The sequence below is a fragment of the Rattus norvegicus genome, chromosome 14 (assembly GCF_036323735.1).
Source record: "Rattus norvegicus strain BN/NHsdMcwi chromosome 14, GRCr8, whole genome shotgun sequence".
In the NCBI taxonomy this organism is placed as follows: Eukaryota; Metazoa; Chordata; class Mammalia; order Rodentia; family Muridae; genus Rattus; species Rattus norvegicus.
The window spans coordinates 56876959-56897098 of NC_086032.1; the positions used below are offsets into that span (position 1 = coordinate 56876959).

At 35.0% G+C, this 20140-nt stretch overlaps 1 protein-coding gene across 14 annotated transcripts in view; it reads right to left on the reverse strand.

Annotated features, from left to right (window-relative positions):
- Positions 1-20140, reverse strand: part of Pcdh7 (protocadherin 7) — a 430160-nt gene that overhangs the window by 192142 nt on the left and 217878 nt on the right. The window contains exon 4 of one of the 14 annotated variants that reach the window (XM_063273352.1): positions 17402-20140. This exon is cut by the window's right edge and continues 4817 nt beyond it. The exons of the other annotated variants lie outside the window; for them this stretch is intronic. The gene's annotated coding sequence lies outside the window, so the exon portion shown is untranslated. Of the gene's footprint in view, positions 1-17401 lie in introns of those variants that run through there. 14 annotated transcript variants of the gene reach the window in all.

A 20140-nucleotide genomic window follows, 5' to 3' on the forward strand; every position in this document is an offset into this window, starting at 1 on the left:
CGTAAAGCTTAGGCAATAAACTTAGTCAGTTTGTACATTGAGAAATCCTGGAAACTAATTGCTATCATAAAAGATTAACATCACAGAATTCTGGAGGTATAAGTACCATGTAGGCTTGTTGAATTAAAAAAAATATCTCCACATTAAAAACTCAATTACCTGATGGGACATGTCCTTTTTATGAAGTTTGGTCATGTTTCTTGCCTTTAACTGTTGGGTATTTAACTTCAAAATGCTACACGAAACATTTTAAAGTTTAAATTCCTCTCCAAAATTATAGCCTACATATTTTAAATTAAACCAATTTATTCATAAATTTAAGTACTCCAAAGCGATTATTTTAGGATCAGCATTTATCTTTGGATGAATCAAATGTGGGAATCTTGCAAGCCAGGATAAAACATGTAGAATCCACACACTCTGAATTTGCAGCCAGATAGTTATACTTAACATGGTGAAAGAGACTATTTTTTGCATGCAAATCCCTAATATACTAAAGTTTTTAATAGGTAACTAAATATGTTTGGTCTAAGGATGGGTGGATTAATATAGTGTGTACAGTATATTTGAGACTTACTGCATTGTGAGGAATAAGAAAGTGTCCTTGGTAAGTGCATATGCACCGAAACATAGGAAAACTTTTGTCACAATTTATCAAGTCATGTAAAACAATTTTCATAAACAGTTATGTAGTGTGGAAGATTCTTGAGCAAAAGACACAAAAATGGCATATTTAAAAGGCAGGTAGGGATCAAGCTAATGAAAAAGTCTTTGCCATTCACGAGGCACTCCCAGTAGAAATTTGCTCATGAAGCTAGATTCACATGGCTACACGAAGAACAGGATGGTACAAACTAGCTTTCATGTGGCAACAAAGGAACAGGATGGGATTTCCGTCTTATGAATGCAGAACTCAGAGTATATGTTGTTGTTTTAAAGAAGGACTGACAGTAAAGAGTTTCTGTTGACTTTGTGAGAATGTTGGGGATCTGCTCTCACAAAATATAGTAGTCCAGAGAACAGTGTGGAAAAGCCCAAGAGTCTGACTCTTACAGCTTCTAAAGGCAGAAAAATGTATGGCCTTGGGATCAAGAATCATATTTGTTAAATATTGTCACTGGCTGCTGTGTAATTTCATCAGTTAAGCACAGGAAGACCCTGGTGAACTTTCAGAGAATAACAGAACATGGATGTTACTTTTCTGGTGGCTGGAAAACTACTGATAATGCATCAAAGGTGGCTAAGGTGTTCAAAGAAAAGAGATTCCTATTCCACACACTGATCTGCCTTCCAAATATTGAGCAGAGCAAGGACGAAGGGTTGGATTGAAAAGAAAAACACTTCGCAGTCAAAGAAGCTTACACACATTCTCTCAGCCATTATGGACTTTTTCATTGGAAAAGCACTGGGGGTATGGGTGGATTGTAAGAAGGCATACTGAATATGATGTGATAAGGATATGTTTTAGTCTCTGGGAGACCTGTACTCTGTTTAATTCTCTCAATCCTACCTAAGAGCCTGGCATATCTGAAATAAAGATATCCAGGAAAGACTTAAAGGTTCTAAGTATTAATTTCCTTATCCTTCTGGGGATCAAGCCTGTAAAATAAACTTCCTGCAAGAATTGGAAAAGAGCTGTTTCAGCTCTGGGTCTGACCGAAACTCCCAAGCAATTGGTCACCACACATTAAACTACCCAGTGTGTTCTTTGTATTAGAGCATGCTCTAGGCAATGAGATATTTTGGGACTTTTTTTTGTCTTATGCCTTCGTAATAGTTGCTGAATAATATTTTTTAAAAATTGTCTTAATGTCTTAAGGAATAATGCTAGTGTCTATTGAGTTATAGGGCTAGAGAGTTAAGAGACTGGACTGACCGCTGTCATTCACTCTGTCAGTGAGATTATGAGCTGTCTTTAGTGACAAGGAATGTCACTAGAGAGAGAAAGAGCCTTGGGACGTTTCTAAAGGGTAGGACAGTGAGTCAGGGGTGTGACAGTGGGTTGCTTAGAAGAATACTAGAGACTGGTTTGTCACTGAATGACATTGGCAGACTTGAACTTTTTGAAGGAATAAACACCATTTTACATAACAAAACATGTAATTATTAAGCCTCAGAAAAAGTTATTGCACAGTATTGAATTACTGAAATCCTTTAGAAGAAACTTATGTCAAAAATAAATATAAAGTAAAAGATCATTATTTCTGTACCATTTGAAGCTTGTTTAAAACCAATAAAAATTCTGAAGGAGACAAAAGAATTGTAGATTATAATACTATTTTTAGCTCAGTTTTTAGGAAAAGGTTAATGGCATTGCTACAGTTCTGAGATATTGTACATCAGGGACCTGAGCTTTCAAGAAATAAATTGCAAAGTTTAATGCCAACAAAAATCTATACATATTTAATCTTACTCAGTCAAATTCATAAAAATAATTTAATAAAACAATTGTACTCTAATGATATTAGAAGCATTGTCTTATTTAAGTGGGATCCTTACCCACTATTACTATATTGGATTATAATTAGATTTGAGGTTACTATATAGATATGGAAAATACATTTATGCACATACATGAAAACTGAACGTGTTATGTATTAATGTTAGCAATATGTTGCTAAAAATTGACTCCAGAAAAAAAACCACAATTCCCTGTTATAATACTAAAAAGTTTTGAATCAATTTTCTTTAAAGTTGTGCATGATTTCCTCAAGTTTAATTTTCATTATAACAATTGGAGTTCTAGCATGTTCATATCTGAGAATTATTATGATAAAATTTTCTTCAATATTGTGTTTATTAATATATGAAGATCCAACTCAACTAAACCTCTACACCTGGTGCATAGGTCTGCACCAGGTCCTTTGCATGTGTATTATGCCTTCCTGTTCAGTGTTTTTTATGGGACTCCTGAGTGTGCACACAGGTAGGTCTGTTTCCTGTACCTTCTCTTAAATTCTTATCCATCTGCTTTGTCTCAGTCCAATATTTACTTTCTGTTTTTCTTATTATATTGATTATATTATTATATTTTAATATTATCTCTCAGAAGCCTGTTCTTTTGTTTTGTTTTTGTTTGTTTGCTTGTTGAAATAGGATTTCTGTACCTCTATATATTCCTGGGTGTCCCGGAGATTACTATGTAGATTAGACTGGTCTTGAACTCAGAGATTCTCCTGGCTCTGGCTCTGGAGTGCTGGGAATAAATGTGTATCTGTTAGCCTGGATTTACAGGCAGGAGCATAGCATAACAGTTCTCTGAGAGGCTCCACCCAATAGCTGACTGAAACAGATGGAGACACACAGTGAAAGATTAGATGGAGCTCAGGAACTCTTGTGGAAGATTTAGGGATAGGGATTCCACAAAACAACCAACAGAGTCAACTAATGTGGACCACTGGACGTTCCCAGAGCTGAACCACCAATCAAAGGGCATATAAGGGTTGGACTTAGAGTTCCTGCACATAAATAATAAATGTGCAGCTAGGGCTTGTGCTGGTCCCCCAGGAACTGGAGTGAAACTGACCCTGACTCTGTTGCCTGCTTATGTTTCCTGCTCCCCTAACTAGGCTATTTTGTCTGGCCTATGTGGGAAAGGATGTGCTTAGTTCTGCATTGAGTTGAAGTTCCAATAGAGGTGATACTTAGGGTGTTTGCCCCTTCTCAGATGTGAAGGGAGGAAGGATAAAGGAAAGAGCCTTGTGAGGAGGTATTGAGAAGAGGGGCTGCAACCAGGATATTAAATGAATCAATAGATAGATAGATAGATAGATAGATAGATAGATAGATAGATAGATAGATAGATAGGTAAATGTGTGATTTGCCTGTTGGTTTGTTACTAAGAGACAGGCAGTGCATCCAGTTGAAAAGGCACACAGGGAGGAACTGAGAGGAGTATAGGAAGGAAACAGTAATCACAAAATATTCTACGGAAAAAAACCTGCTTTCAGTAAAAGGAAATAAAAGGTACAGTGTTTCACTCAGTTTCGAGGTTTAATGTTTTAGACATATGTTTTTGAAAAATTTTTGCAATGTACATGTAAGCTATTATGGCTCACTCTGCTTCACACAAAACTAATTTTCAAGTACTTGTTTATAGTTCATTTATTATGGTAAGTCGTGCTTGCTTCTTCATTCATTTTAATTCATATAAGATTTTACTCAATGAAAATAATCACCTTATTCTTTTCCAAAAAACAATTACATTTCAATGTTGTGTTTTCTCTTCTTACCATACTTGGTATTATTTTAAAAGGTAAATATTAGATTGTCTGAGACCTTGCTTATACACTCAACTTCTCTATTTCCTCATACTTTCTTATGAGTATATCATGTTTGATAATTCAGTTTGGTTTTTTAATGTTTCTTCATGACTCAGTGTTCTAGGTGATACTCTAACGAGTAGGCGTCAAATGCATGGGCCTCCTGACACTTCAGAAATAATATTACACAAAGTTTGTGTTTATCTGGTGTGTAGCCAACAATATTCACTATATTCTGAAATTAAATTAGTGCAAGTGGAGCAATTATAAGTGTGTTTGAAATAACCATGATGAATTGTGATACTGAGGGATATTTATGAAACATTTGCACATTTCAAGACATAATATGCATGACAATATTGTATGTTTTGCATAACTCTTAATGACTATTTTGGTACAAGAATGATGTAATCTATCTACTCTGCATTCAGTGTGTTGTAATGTTAAAGAGTCAGATCATTGAAAGTGCAGAGGAGAAAACTCTGGAAAGAAGGAAATGGAAATTACAGTTTAAGACTTCTCTTATGTATAAGTGAGTAAGTTCAGAGTATAAATCTCAATATAATCATGAAAATGGACATGGATTGTGACAATTTGACATCAGAATCTAAGAACTTACAGTCTATGCACCTTCAGTATTAAGCTTATTAGTAATCATAACACTATAAACCTTGTATATGGGGACTAAATTCTAGTAAGACAGATGATAGATGCTAGGAGGGTATATGAAAGAAGACAGAAGTGCAATATTCAAGGCTAAAGAGTTGTTATTTATTTCAAATCTTAAAAGAAGAGTTGCTTAAAAAATATAAAGATGTGCAGGTGATGGACCTTCAAAGCTACCGCAGTGAAAGAAAGGCATTGCCAGACACTCGGTGGTCTAATGAAGAGGATAAGATTGGAATCGATTGTATACTTTGTTCACGTGACACAATTACTTAGGATGACGTAAGAGGGTGAGCTGCATATTTTAAAAGAACAAACTATTGCCAACACAGTACAGGGAGGCAGTAGGAAGAGGAGGAAACGTAAGAAAATAAACGCCGATTGTAGAAGTGAGGCATGGGTAAGGAAGTTCAATGTGACGACAAGTGAACTTTAAACCAGAATCTGATGCAAGAAAACAAAGAGAATATTTTTATATGCAGACATTAGCAAATCTTTCTCAAAACCCCCATCACCCCAGCCCATTTAAGCTTGAAAGAAAAAAAAACTTTTAAAAGATTTGTTAGGACTATTGTACAATAAAGAATGAAGCATGTGTAGAATTTCACAGACAGCAGAAGCAGTGCTTAAACCTAATCAAACTTTTACCTGCCTTAGACATGAAAAGAGTCCTAAATCTTATAGCAGTCTTTAATTGTGGTCTTTCTCGTTGTAATAAGCAAATATATGAGTATCAGAGTGTGTAAGAAGTACGTAAGTTGCACATGGAGTGTGGTAGTCTCAAGATGGATCTAGTCCCAAACTTCGCAAATAAATATTGACTTTAAAAGCAAATAAATTTTAAAATTTTTATTTTTGATTATTTAGTTTTATCTTTATTGTAAACTAGTTCTTCTGCTTGCATATATGTGTGTGCACTATTGCATGCCTGGTGCCCAAGAGGATCATGGAGGAATGTCAGAACTTCTGATGGAATCGGAACTGGCACGTGGACACCAGGAATTGAATTTGAGTTCTCTGCTAGTATAAGGGGTGTTCTTAACCACTCAGCCATCACTCCAGCCCCATATATTTGAAGGGAATAATGCAAAATAATTATATTATTCTTTCTCCACTTAATAGGGTAGTCAAAATCCATGATTTTGGAAACTAACTGTGCAATTACAAAACATACATATGTATATACAGGTATACCGCAGATCCAGAAGCAGTACTTAAAACCTAAAGATACATATATAATTTATGTATTTTAGTTATGTCAAGTAACAAAGAGAAGATAAGGATTTAGTTGTTATACCAGAACAGTCTTTAAGTGTAAAATAGGGCCCTCATCAAAAGTTGGGGACATACTTAGAATTAAATCTGTATCCTTTCAAAAGATGCTCTATTTCATGGTAATTAGTAATTCTGAGTAAATTCACCATTGGCACAAATCACATTAGACTAAATAAACACAAGTTCAAGCAAATAAAAAATATAAATTGTAGATAAAAACCTAGATCTAGGAAGTATTACTTTATTCATGATTCAGCAAACTTTACTAAGTATCCCTTATAAGCTAAGTGATATCCTAGTAGCTAAGATGCTATGGTGAGTGAGACAGCCTGGTGGGTTCATCCTCATCTTATGTAGACTAACGTTAGTAGGTTTGATATTGAATAAATGCATACATAAACATACATACTTACATACATATATACATACATACATACACTGGCCATCCTACCAATATATTTCAAAATCATTTTGAAAATAATTGTGTTATAAATTATATAATATAAAATTAAAACAAGTATTTTATAATCATCCAAACGTTGATAGTGTATATACTGATAATTAAGGTTATAAAATGAGGGTTGCTTTGTTGCTTATGTTTTTATTCCAAATGGCATAGACCATCTAGATCTCTCTATTAGCTCAAGATATGCAGTTACATATCACCTGAGAAATTTCATTTTCATTTCTCTAAGCGTGTGTCTGAAAGCGTGCTGTAGGACAGCTGATGTGTCCTAACAGTCACCTTTATTAGGCTGAGACTTGCAACCTGTCAGTATGTCATTCTCCAATCATTCATGCCTAGAGCTTAATTTCTGTTAGCTTTTTCTTTTGACGTTTCTCACTTTTCCCACTCTTACTTAATCACTTACTTCCTCTGAACATCTGCTACCGTAGTGTAACCAAGTCAAACAACAAGTCTGAGTCAATTCAACCACATAAATACAGGAATCCACGCACAACTGGGAAACATTACACTTGTAGAAAAGGGCTTAGGTCTTGGATACAATGAGCAGAAGCCATTCAAAGCCATTTTGAGTTTGCTCAAATGAAAATGAAAACCAAATGGGTGGTTTCCTTTGTAAAGTATAAATATCTCTACTCGGGCCTGTTATTTATAATCTTCAAACCTCAAGGAATGATTATTCATAGATCTGCAGAATGGGAACAAATCATAACATTCTGTTCGTTCCATCGTTTACTCGAAATTCTCTGCCCGCTCTTCATAGCTAATACATTTTAATTCATTTTTAAAATACCAGTTGTGCTTTGGCTAAGGATATCAGACACTTGCTAAAACTTAAAAAAATACTATTTCCCTCCTCAACCTGTTCATGTTCACCCAAACAGATAAGCAATATGCTCAGAGGTGGAATTCAGCTAACACATAGAATACCTTTTTCAAGACCGTAATTTAAATTACATGAAATAAAATGCTAACTTTGGGCAATGCTGCTCCCTCAAAGCATATATCTTTTTTTCATTATGTATGTATGTATTCATAATGTTTTATTTCAAGCCTATAAAATATGGTATACTCTTGAGAAATTTGACAGATGATAGATCCACAGCAGGGGAAGCCATGTGCATGTGTTTTCATACTTCCGCATAACTGCTGAATCTTTTTGTATTTCAATCAGCTGTCTGCACTAGTGGATAATCAGCAAATTTAATAAACAGCAGATTGGTCTGCTAATGTATGTGGAAGACCTATTCCTTCCCCAACTTAACCCGCTTTACTTACATGCTCTTTTATATTCTAGTTAAGTAAGGCATTTCCTGGATAGAAAGAACTTGAAAATAAGCCATATGCCACATGAATTCGACTGTAAAAAACAATAGCTTGGTTTATTTTAAGAATATTGTAAAAGAAGAAACTACATTTTTGTCTTTTAAATTATCTATTTGTAGCACACACACACACACACACACACACACACATTTTCATGGCTTGCTGTTGCACTTTTTTTTCTGTGTTCAAAAATATAACTTTATAAAGTTTTACATTCTGTGTGTAAATTCCTCAGTCTTTGAAACATTCCATTTGAATAGCCACTAGTGTTTTTGTTTGCCAGTGCTGGGGATCAAACCTGGACCCATGTGTATGACAGATGAGTATCCTACAACTGAAGACCATTCCTAATCATTAAAACGAGTTTAATCTTTAAAAGAGTAATCCTTAAAAACCTATTTTTTAATTCAAATCATTCAAACCAGATATACTAGATTACCCAATGAAAGTTTCAGTCAAACTCAATGTTGAAAATGAGATGACAGAAAGAAAAATAAAAGGAAAAAAATTCCCAAAAGTCCAACATGTTTTTAAGCTATATATTTTCTTCATCATTTTAATATGCTTCTAATTTAAAGAGACTTTAAAATTTTTTGAGATAATAATTTACATTTCTCCCTTCCCCTTTCTCCCTCCAAACATTTCCCACACCCCTCCCAACATTCAAATTGATAAGTTCTATTTTCACTTATGGTTAGCACATGCATATATGTATATACATAAATATCCCTAAACAGAGGTATTCTGTCTGTATACTACTGCCTCTGTGTGCGTTGTCAGGGTTCACAGTATGACCATTGGTGTGCTCTCCTCTGGGTAGGAGCAGCACTCCCATTCTCAGCAGTTCTTGGTTGTTTATTTTCTTTGTGTAGAGTTTCAGTCTCATGGGCTCGATTACCTCCATCCATTTTGGCACGGCCGTTGGTGTAATAATCCTCACTCAGCTCATGTTTGGGTAGTCATGTTGGTGAGCTTTAGTAAGAGCAGCTTCTAATGTTACTAGGAGACAGAGTCTCACAACAATGTCTCTGATCCTAAAAATAGACATTTTTTTCTTCTCCCATACTTCTTTCTAACTTTTCTTAACTCAATCCCTCAATCCCTTACAGTGTCACCAACTCTTAAGAATACGTTCAGAGAGTGCAGACCGACAGGAGCCGGATGTAGATCGCTCCTGAGAGACACAGCCAGAATACAGCATATACCAGAGGCGAATGCCAGCAGCAAACCACTGAACTGAGAATAGGACCCCCATTGAAGGAATCAGAGAAAGAACTGGAAGAGCTTGAAGGGGCTTGAGACCCCATATGTACAACAATGTCAAGCAACCAGAGCTTCCAGGGACTAAGCCACTACCTAAAGACTATACATGGACTGACCCTGGACTCTGACCTCATAGGTAGCAATGAACATCTTAGTAAGAGCACCAGTGGAAGGGGAAGCCCTGGGTCCTGCTAAGACTGAACCCCCAGTGAACTAGACTGTGGGGGGGAGGGCGGCAATGGGGGGAGGGTAGGGAGGGGAACACCCATTTGAAGGGGAGGGGGGAGGGGGATGTTTGCCCGGAAACCGGGAAAGGGAATAACACTCGAAATGTATATAAGAAATACTCAAGTTAATAAAAAAAAAAGAATACGTTCAGAGGCTCTAATTTCTGGTAGAAAACAAAATAACAAATACATTTCAATAATCAATTCATAGAGACTATTAGTACAGCCCTGAGTTCTGTTGTCTGCCAAACCAAGCTGACCGGGGTAGTTACTAGACTCAGATTCCACATCCTATCATGAACTTTGACCTAAGGTTTCCTGTGCTGTGAATCCAATTAAAGATCCTACTCCAAAGAGACTGATCCATTTCTTGTCAAGACACGAAGTGTATTGTGTATGAAGGGCAAACAAGTAAAAGCAATGTATGTATAGAATGGAATCTGCTGTGAAAGAAAAGTGCTTCAGAAATAAATGCTTATTTTAAGTTTCCCTCCATCAAATTCAGATTTGCACAGCCAGGCCGTGCATGATTAGAAATGCCAAGGGCATAAATCTGGACAGGTACCTGCTCTGCAGATATTGCTGCAGCATCCGTTGTCACTAGGCATCACTGGAATATTAGCCAACATGTGTATTAGATTTCTTTACAGAGATGCTCATGTTCCTACAAGCCATCATTTCAATAAATCATACAATATATAACTTTCATTCTCACATTTACATTACCAAGTATTTTATGGAGCAATTTTCTTAGCCATGGCGGTGAGACTGTGCAATGATGTAAATAACTGAGTACCATTTCCACATCAAATCTTTACCTCAGAAGAGAAATAACTGCTGTGATTTCCCGAGAATACAATTCACTATTAAATAGAATTCAGTGAGCAGTTGGGTCTATCTTGATTTGCATCCATGAAGGATTATTACCAGGAAAATCCAAAAGACTTTATTATAGCAACCATTGGAGAAGCCAACGACAGTTATGGCTGGCTTCCAGGGCTAAGAAAAAGAGCATAAAAAGCCCAATATGCCACAATACTGAGAGGGTTATAATGAATAAACCAGTTCATTTACATTGGATTATCACAGGTTTTCAACAGCGTCTAGAAAGATCAATTCTATACACATCTTTCTGAAGACATAGAGGTTTTGTTACTGTTTCTGAGACCGGTCCACATAACGCTGGCAAGTCTATGCACTTTCATAAGCTTGCATTAAGAAAAAATAAATCCCTACAAGAGAGTTTTAGGTATTAATATATTAAAATGGAAAAAATAATTGATATCATTCAATGAAATATCCTTGAAGTAATATTTTAATACTACAATATAACCTTATTTTCAAACATACAATATCACATCTTAAACCTGATAGGCAAAAACACCCTTGAAATAGTTAGGAAAATATGTTAGATTATGTCAAGATTTTTGTTAGCATTTTAACTAAAGAATTTTGTTGTATGCCACGTTGGTGTTTTAAACACTAAGAAAAGATAGCTGTTTTCAAGGTGCATACACTACAAAATTCTAACGCAATTTAATAGAAGTATGTTTACTGTAGGGAATAGTACATCTTTAAATATACAGTGTTCCATATGGTATGAGACTACCAGGTCTGCTGTGTATGAAGCCGTTGATGATAGCTGATCACTTCCAAAATAAAATTATTTTTGAACACATAATTGAATTTATTACTCAAGTTATTTCCAAGATATTTTCTTACATGCTTAGTCCAGACTGCTGACTTGAATGTGTGTGTGTGTGCATGTGTGTGTGTGTGTGTGTGTGTGTGTGTGTGTGTGTGTGTGTGTTGACTGGTGGTATGTATATATGTATGTATGTATGTATGTATGTATGTATGTGTATGTTTCTACAGTGAGCAATGCAATGCTCTGTGTTCTTAAAATTAATTCATAAATTTCAAAAATACATATCTAAACTATTTAATAACTTAAAAGTCAAATTCCATGCATGTTAGTCCATAAGATAAAAATTTTCCACATAGGAATGCACAGAAGGAAGAACTATGTAGTTCATAAAGCCTAATCAATGAAAGCAGCTAAATGAAGTGCAAAAATTATTTTAAAATGCCCCCTTCACTCTAGGGAATCAATGGCAGTAACCTTTACGTAGTGAGAACGTGCGCCTGTGCACTAATATGTATCAATATTTCTCCAGCTGCTAAAATGAAAAGATAGCAGAGGCAGACATCTTGCCACGGAGCTGCACTGTGCTATCTGCTCTCTCCTTTCTTGAGGAAGTTGGGAACAGCCCACAGCACTTCAGAGATGCTCTGCCTCCTACCCAGGAGGAAAATGAAAACCTTTACACTAATAGGAAGATATATGTGACGATGACAAAAGAGCAGCGGGGACAGATGGGGGCTGAGATCTGCTTAATGACTAGGTCAATTAGGAGCAAACCTGCGATGCCAAGTTCTCAGTGGAATCAACTATTTTTACCTGAGCCTCTTTGCAACCCACATCGTTTCTGCATGTGCTTTCCCCCAAAATATGTGATCATATAGGCTAAAGTTATTTTTAAAATCAATTTTTTCTTCCTTTAATTTATTTTTTCTCCCTTTAGAAGGAAAAATGACACATCTTAAATGCTAGCTCCAATGAAGTATGAATATTTTTTGTAAGGCAGAGACGCTCTTAATTATTGAAGGATTCAATAAGATACGAAGGTTAGAATGAGGAAACGTGTTTTTAGTTATTTTTTTCTGTGTACATAATATGATTCATTTTCCATGTCTTCAGGATGACTATTTGAAATGTTTTTCATTTCATTTGAACTAGTTACTATAGTAAATGAACCTTTGTAGCAGAAGCAAGTTTAAGCAAGCCTAGTAATTCAGATCGTTGGTAGGTTTAATTAAAGTATTCTTTACAGAGTGAAATACCCACATTTTCTAACTTGACCACATACAATTAAAAAGGCGTGGCTTCTCTATCTTTTGTTTTGAGGTAGTGATTTGCATATGAAATATTTTTACTATATTTATAATCAAAAATTTGTCGAAAACCTTTAATTTTATAAATGTAGATGATTTTCTCCTGACTTGAGACGTTCAGCTTTCCTCCACTGTGCTAAAAGTACTAAGTATCGTGTTCATCACTGATTTCTCACCTACTACACTGAGTGGGTTTTCTAAATAAGAAGGAATGGTTTAGTCCAGAATCTGATTTTTCATGTGTTTCTTTCATAGGTTCCTCATATATTATTAAACAGTCTCACCACACACCCCCTCCACATGTGTTTGCGTGAGTGTGTCTGTATGTATATATGTATAAACTACCAATGAAATAGAGCTATCAGAATTAAAGTGTGAGTATTAACCTGATGTTCATTCTTACCCTATTTGTGATAATTTATTTTAACCTATTATTCTTAAATCACTAACAAATGCCATTAGCAAAGACAAACACATTTATTAGTCTCTTCATGACTAGGTGACATGATCACTTAACTCAGGTCAAAGCGATGTTCAGATTGGTTCATATTGATCAAATAAGAGATTGCTTTGTGCTGAACACTGAAAAAAAATATGCTATGCTTTCTTCTGTTCTGCATTTGATTTTCGAGATTTGTTTGTTTGTGTTGGTTTGTTAAGGCTAGTTACCAATAATATAAACCTGGCTTGCTTAAACCTGTCTAATAGGTCACAGAACTTGTCTCACACAAAATTCACCTGTTTTTTAACACGTCCCAAGGGTTATATACAGGCACGTGCCTATGAGCAGGGTTGGCTAAGCTTTTAAGTAAACCAGTACCTAAGAATAATTCTTTGCAAAGGATGACAGGCATAAATTTATTGCTTGTGTTATACAATAAAGTAACATGAGAGCAAGTGCTTTGTTGAGAAGAACTAAACAAACAAAGGCTTCTACTAGATATACAACAAAATCTATTTTCATAATTAATGTGTTTTAAAGGCAGAAATAGCTTGGTGATGAAGAAATGGCTAAGTTATTAAGAGCATTAGTTGCTGTTCCAGGGGACCTGGTTCAATTCTCGGCATCTACAAAATGACTCATAACTTTCAGTACCTCCAGTTTCAGGGACTCTGTTACCCTCTTTTGACAAACATATGCATGTACAAAGGATGCATACATAAGTGCAAAAACAATTTTTAATTGCACAAAATAAAAACAAATCTTAAAAATACTGTCCTAGCTAAATATTTTATGCATTGAATCAGATAATGCAAATGTAGTCATTTGAATATAATAGAAGTAAAACAGCACAAAATTAATAACATCTAGAATGTATTAGACATCAAAGATTACTAGGTATTATTTTTACATATCCACATTTCATCTGCAAATATAGAATATTGTATTTTCATGAGGGTGATTCCATAAACAGGTTGATGAGTAATACCCCTTAGTAGGTAGTTATGTACAATAAAAGCATTGGTTTATCATCATAAAATTTATGTATGCTGCTGATATTTTACTTTTAGATATTTAACAAGGCTGATGCTCCATTTTTTAAAATAAAGTTCTTGTTATTCTTTCCTGGTGGTTCCTGTGTATAGGTGCATGCATTTCTAATTCATTGGTCTCTGATAAGAGACATTTCTAATGACTGGGTTGCTCTTTTCTTTTGTGCTTACACTGTATTGTAATTGGTTGCTTTGCTGTTAAAATGATCTGAAATGCTCCAAAAATGTTGATTTTAGGTTTATAAATGTATTTGGCTTAATTAGCAATTTCAATGACTATCTGATTAAGTGCTATGAATTGATGCCTACTTGACAGATCGTATCCACTCTGATATTGACCATGATCTTTACAAGGCTTTCCTTTTTGTCACTAGGATATGCTACTATTTGTAATGCCTTCAAGAACTACTTTGGCCCTGACACTGAAGATCCTCAATAGATATTGACCAATATCTTGTTAGATACTCATTTCTGACATTTACTATGCTTCATAAATAAATGTAGTAAAACTTATGCAGGCTTCTTAAAATGAAAAGTCATTTGAATGGCAGAAAACAAAAGTGACATTACAATGTTTTCTTTTTCTAGTGTTTTCATATAATTATATTTGTGATAAACACTGGAACTTGCACACAGCAAATAAAATACATGTGTTCTGAACACAGAGCATTGAAATCCATTAGAGAATTTAACAGGGCAAAAAGAAAAATCACATTCTTTGTTAAATTAAATGACAGTAAACAGTTGGTATATTATATTTAATATTACAAATATGATTTCTTTATTCACATAGAAAAGGGAAGTATATTCAAAATTATTTTAACAACTGTGTAGATAAATAACCACTTACTAATGATATTATATTAATGAATAATGATAATGTGCATTTGTGAGCATACACGTGTGTGAATATGTGAGTGGGTCTGTGCATGAATGTTACTGTATAACTGTATAATAGCTCATGAAGGTAGCTGAGACAATGACTGTCATAGTTTTGTTACCATAAACAGGGAAATGGTATGCAAATTCATCCAGCATCTCTTGTTCAGATTGATGGGGTTTCAGTTACAGCTCAAGAACTGCAGCTGTAATTATTTGCATGAAGATATACTAAATTATAATTTGAGAGGGTATAATGTAAGTTATATTATAAAGGACATTTAAAACCCATGCTAATGAGTGAAGGCATTTCTACAATGTATCCCAAAGGAAACAAGATAGTCTGAAATAATATAAATATAATGACTTTTGATAGAGGATGAATTGTTTAATTACCAATGGTCATAGATTAAGTCCCAGTAAGTAGAAGTGGATGGAATGGTGAGTTCAGGCATTTAGACAGAGGAATAAGTTCACTAGAGGAGAGTGAAGCTGACTCTGGGAAAGCCCTCTAACTTTCTTTGAGAAAAAAAATGAGTATCAGAGGAATCCAGGGCTTTCTATTATTAAAAAACAGGTAATATAGTTCTCTTTCTTTTTACAAAAATTTTAATACACCAAGAGCAGAATAATCTACTCAAGAGTTTTGTTTTCTTGGCATTGTAAAAAAAATGGTGGCCACTTAAGAAAACACACCAGTGTATCTGTAAACCCATGGGGCAATTGATAGAACTAATTTAATGGTTTCTTGATCCTAAGGATACTCAGAACACTGAGACATGGGCTGCAAAAGAAAAGCACGTGGACATGATTTCAGAAAAGAAGATAAAAACAGGCGAGGCCTGAAATAGGTTGGAATTAAATTTCAGATCTTCATTATTCTTGGAGAAAGAGATGAACCCAGGTTGTCCAGGAAACTAGCAGAGGCTTTCAAAATTGAATTTTCAGAGAAATGGTGAAGGCTGAATGCAATTGATCACATCTCATAAAGGGCAGTGAGTTGAAAGGAAAGATCTCTGATAAAAATATGCTTCAGAGTGTGCGTGCTGCTTCCTGCCACTTGTTCAAAGATGATGTATCCTCAACATTGCTTCAGTTGATGTGCAGGGAAAGAAGAAAGATGGGACCCTGGGAACCAATTTTCTTCAATTTGGTAAATTGAAGGCATTTTGCTACACGTAAGAACCAGAGTTATGCTTATTGGGCCAACTATGTACCAGTCTGAGAGATAGTTCTTTATAATTTGAATAGCAAGCATCACCTAGGCAGATTGAAAATTAGCATTATTCTTGAATACTAAGATACTGCAAACACAGGCAACTAGATTAACAGGTTATATCAAGTTACATGGTTTTGTTATGCATATATTTCCAAAGGTAATGTTGAGAAAGTAATTTGCATATCTTAAGAAAGACTATGTAAATCCCTTAAGGCAGTGAAGTGGTTTTGAATCTATGTGTCATGGTCCCTTTGGGTTCATATAGCAGATATCCTGCACAGTAGATACTTACATTACAATTCATAACAGTAGCAAAATTAAAGTTATGAGGTAGCAAAGAAAAAACTTCATGGATGGAGGTCACCACAATATAGGCAACTGTATTAAAAGGTAACAGCATTAGGAATCTTGAGGACCATAATCTTAAAATATTAAGTCCTAAGGAGGAATGAAAATAATCTCTAGAGACATGGAATTGTGTTAGAACCTAGTACTGATAAGGGTAGTAAGTGGAAGAATTCTAAGTACTCAGTGCTCAGAATACTTTATCCAGAGAGATTCTTCTGAAGGTCCAGTCAGGCCTGATGGGTCTGAACAAAAAGCTCCCCTGAGTCCATCTTTCTCACAGAGTACTTTAAGAAGTATAATGGTTTCCCAAGATCTCTTAAGTAAAGGCTATTTCTTTTGGAAGAAAGACCATCCTACCTCCACAAAGGACATTCTCAGGTTCTAAATTTGTTGAATCAATATTGCAATTTGACAACACACTCATACTGCTAAGAAGCAGGTACCAGTTTTGGCTGTAACTCTAAGGCTATGACAGAAGTTTACTTTTTGTATCAGGAAAATAATTCTTAATGTAGTTTGCTATACTATAGCTTTACATATTGTTGTCACTGCTCCAAATCAACAAACAGAGCATATCCTAAACCAAATAATGGATATATCTAGAACTATTAAAAAAACAAATACTTATCACTTCCCATTTTTCCTGAGAAATTATTACATAATGATTATTATAATAGGCCTATTGAACTATAAGATATTTCACCCATATAATCCTTCCCATGAATTCCTAATAAGCAACGGTGAACATAGAGAAAACTTATGTGGCATTGATGGTTACATTTGCACAGGTAACACAAAATAAAAAGGAACAGCCTCTTGGGAAACCATTATTAGGAAGTCTTCACATACACGGGATGCACATATTAGGAAGTATTCACACAATTGGAGGCATTTGTCAATTGGAGTCTCACACTCATTGACATTGCGCCCTTGTGGTCTTATGTATGAGATGTGACACTCTCAGACGATCTTTGTGCTACACAGTTCAAATGTATTTCCCTATCCATTTCCAGTTTCATGGTTTTCTGTTCTAAAGCACATCTACTTGTTTTGTGCTAATCTGATCGCACTATTCACTATTGTAGTATCAAGGATATTTGAATCCCAATACCAAATGCTTCGGTGACAACCATAGTAGTGATATGATCACCCACAAATGTAATAATTCAAATATTCTTTTAGTTCCAACTCTGTGAAAGGGGCACATTTTAAGCACAACAAAACAAAAAAATAGTATAAAAGTCCTCAGAGAGGACCAAAACTGGTTTCGGTGAAAAAGAAATCATAGCATTCAAGGAAAGACAGCAAAAGTAATTTGTTAGAAGTTTCAGACTCTGATGAAAATTTCCTTTAAAAAATAGCTTGAAGTGAGAGCATGAATTGAGAAGTCTTGACATCAGTTCATTAATATGGATAAAAAGGATACACTCAGTGGGTTGCCTTTGATAACATCATCTTAGAATTTCTCAAATATGTACTTACGCTATACTTCTTGATTCCAGTTGTTGCAGTCATCTAAGGTCAACTGACTCAATATCAGCAATATGTACCTCCTGGTTGGTCTGTAACTAAGTATCCTGTCCTCCTCATTGCTATTTTAGTATCACTCACTATTGCCTAAAACTCTGTATTTCTGCTTATCAAATATTAGACTCATTTATATAACATATGTACATACATATATTATATATATGTATATACATATACATATGTGTATGTTAACATTCTATTAAAAGTATAAGAGAATACATGTAATATAAGTGTCTCCTCCAAACAGACTTTTACTGTTAATATGCAACAGTCTCAAGAAAAAATTACCTTTTATAGCATAAGTGTTCAAGTGAAAACTATGACAAACTATGACAAATATGTCTTAAAAATAAACATAAAATACAATCTGCACCAAGCTGCCTAAAAATTTCTTCCTTACAATACATATACATGTATTCCCCTGATATGTCATCCATTCTAATTTACTTATAACATTTTCTATTCTTTATTACTTTTACACATTTTATTATTTCCACAAAATTCTATACTGCAATATTTAAGGATTTAGAAAACACAGAACATTCACGTTTGGCTCTTGAATTGGAATTTAATAGACTAAAGCTTTATTCAAAAATCAATGGTTGCATTTAGCTCTGAATTCTCCTAATATTCCAAATTCTGGATTTGTATAGAGTTTCCACTATAACTATATATGACCTTTCTCTGGGGGTTTGGGTGTAGTGACATATGGCCTGGGATATAAGAGAAACAATACATGCAATTCAGGAGAAGAAAATGTAGCTCATAGTCCCGCAATCTCAGAGCAATGTGCATGTTGTAGATCGTGTCCTGTTTTCCAGGGATCTCACTGAAGTAGGCGGTGATCATTTTACAGCAGATATTAAAATAAAAGAAGGAAGGACATGTTTAAAAATAAGAAACTGTATGAAAGAAGACTTTGAAACAGCTTGTGGCAGATTTTATATGTTTACTTCTGAAACATTTTCAGCCTTGACACAGTTTTCATTTGTACACATATAGGGTGAAAGGTCATTTCTTTGACCTTGCTACATATAAACAGTAAAGGTTGTTTGGAGGAGGCATTCAAATCTGCATTGTCTTGCATGTTTGATAGAAAGTTCATCATATTTTCTTGAGAGTAATAGAAATGGAAACGAGATAATAAGACACAATATTAAAACTCTGCCTGCAAGAATGCGGCAACATTTAACCAAATCAAGAATTTAAAAGAAAGAAAACAAACTCTCCCAATTGTAGATAACAATGGAATATGTCACATATAAAAATAATTTCCCAGAAACAAAGAATGAAGTAAATTGTGGGTTTTTTTAGCCTAAAGAAAATAGGCATATCCAATCTATTATAATATAATCCACTTATGCTCTTAGTCAGGGAAACAGAATTGGTCTTCTGAACATAGGAATGACATAAAAACACTCTTAACAGGTTCTTATTAAATTTAAAAGGCATTATTGGTAGAATAAACATACTTAGTATTGGCCATTTTTATATGCAAGGAGAGAGCATGGACATACAATTAATTTGTTTTATAGTGTAGGTCTGAATCTGGTTTCCACTGCCAATTATGTCAATATTAACTCCTAAAATTTTCAATGACTCTACTTAGCCCTAAAGATTCTCTCTCTCTCTCTCTCTCTCTCTCTCTCTCTCTCTCTCTCTCTCTGTGTGTGTGTGTGTGTGTGTGTGTGTGTGTAATGCAGATTTTAAACAAAATATATTAATTTATTCCCAAATTTTGGGATGAAGGGGCCTATAAATCTCTGTGGAGTAATAGCTGGCTTGATCTAAGTTCCAACTTTCAGGGCAGTTAGTGCTTCATAGTGAGACAAGAATGTGTGTGTGTGTGTGTATGTGTGTGTGTGTGTGTGAGAGAGAGAGAGAGAGAGAGAGAGAGAGAGAGAGCAGACAGACAGACAGAGACAGACAGACAGAGACACAGAGACAGACAGACAGACTGAGACCTGAGAAGTTGATCACTTCATTCTAAGTTATCTCCAGTGTCCTTGTAAAAGAGTAAGGCCAGCACTGTACCTGTAATCCTAGTGTAGTCTCTGAGAGACAAGATGCTTAGAGCTCAAGGGCCACTCACAGTAGTAGGATCTATGAGCTCTAGATTCAGTGAGAGATTGCCTCACAAAGGAAAGCTGACTACAATTGAAGGAGAATCCAAACAGGAACTTCTTGTGTCCACATGAGTGCCCACATATGTACATATACATTTCAGATG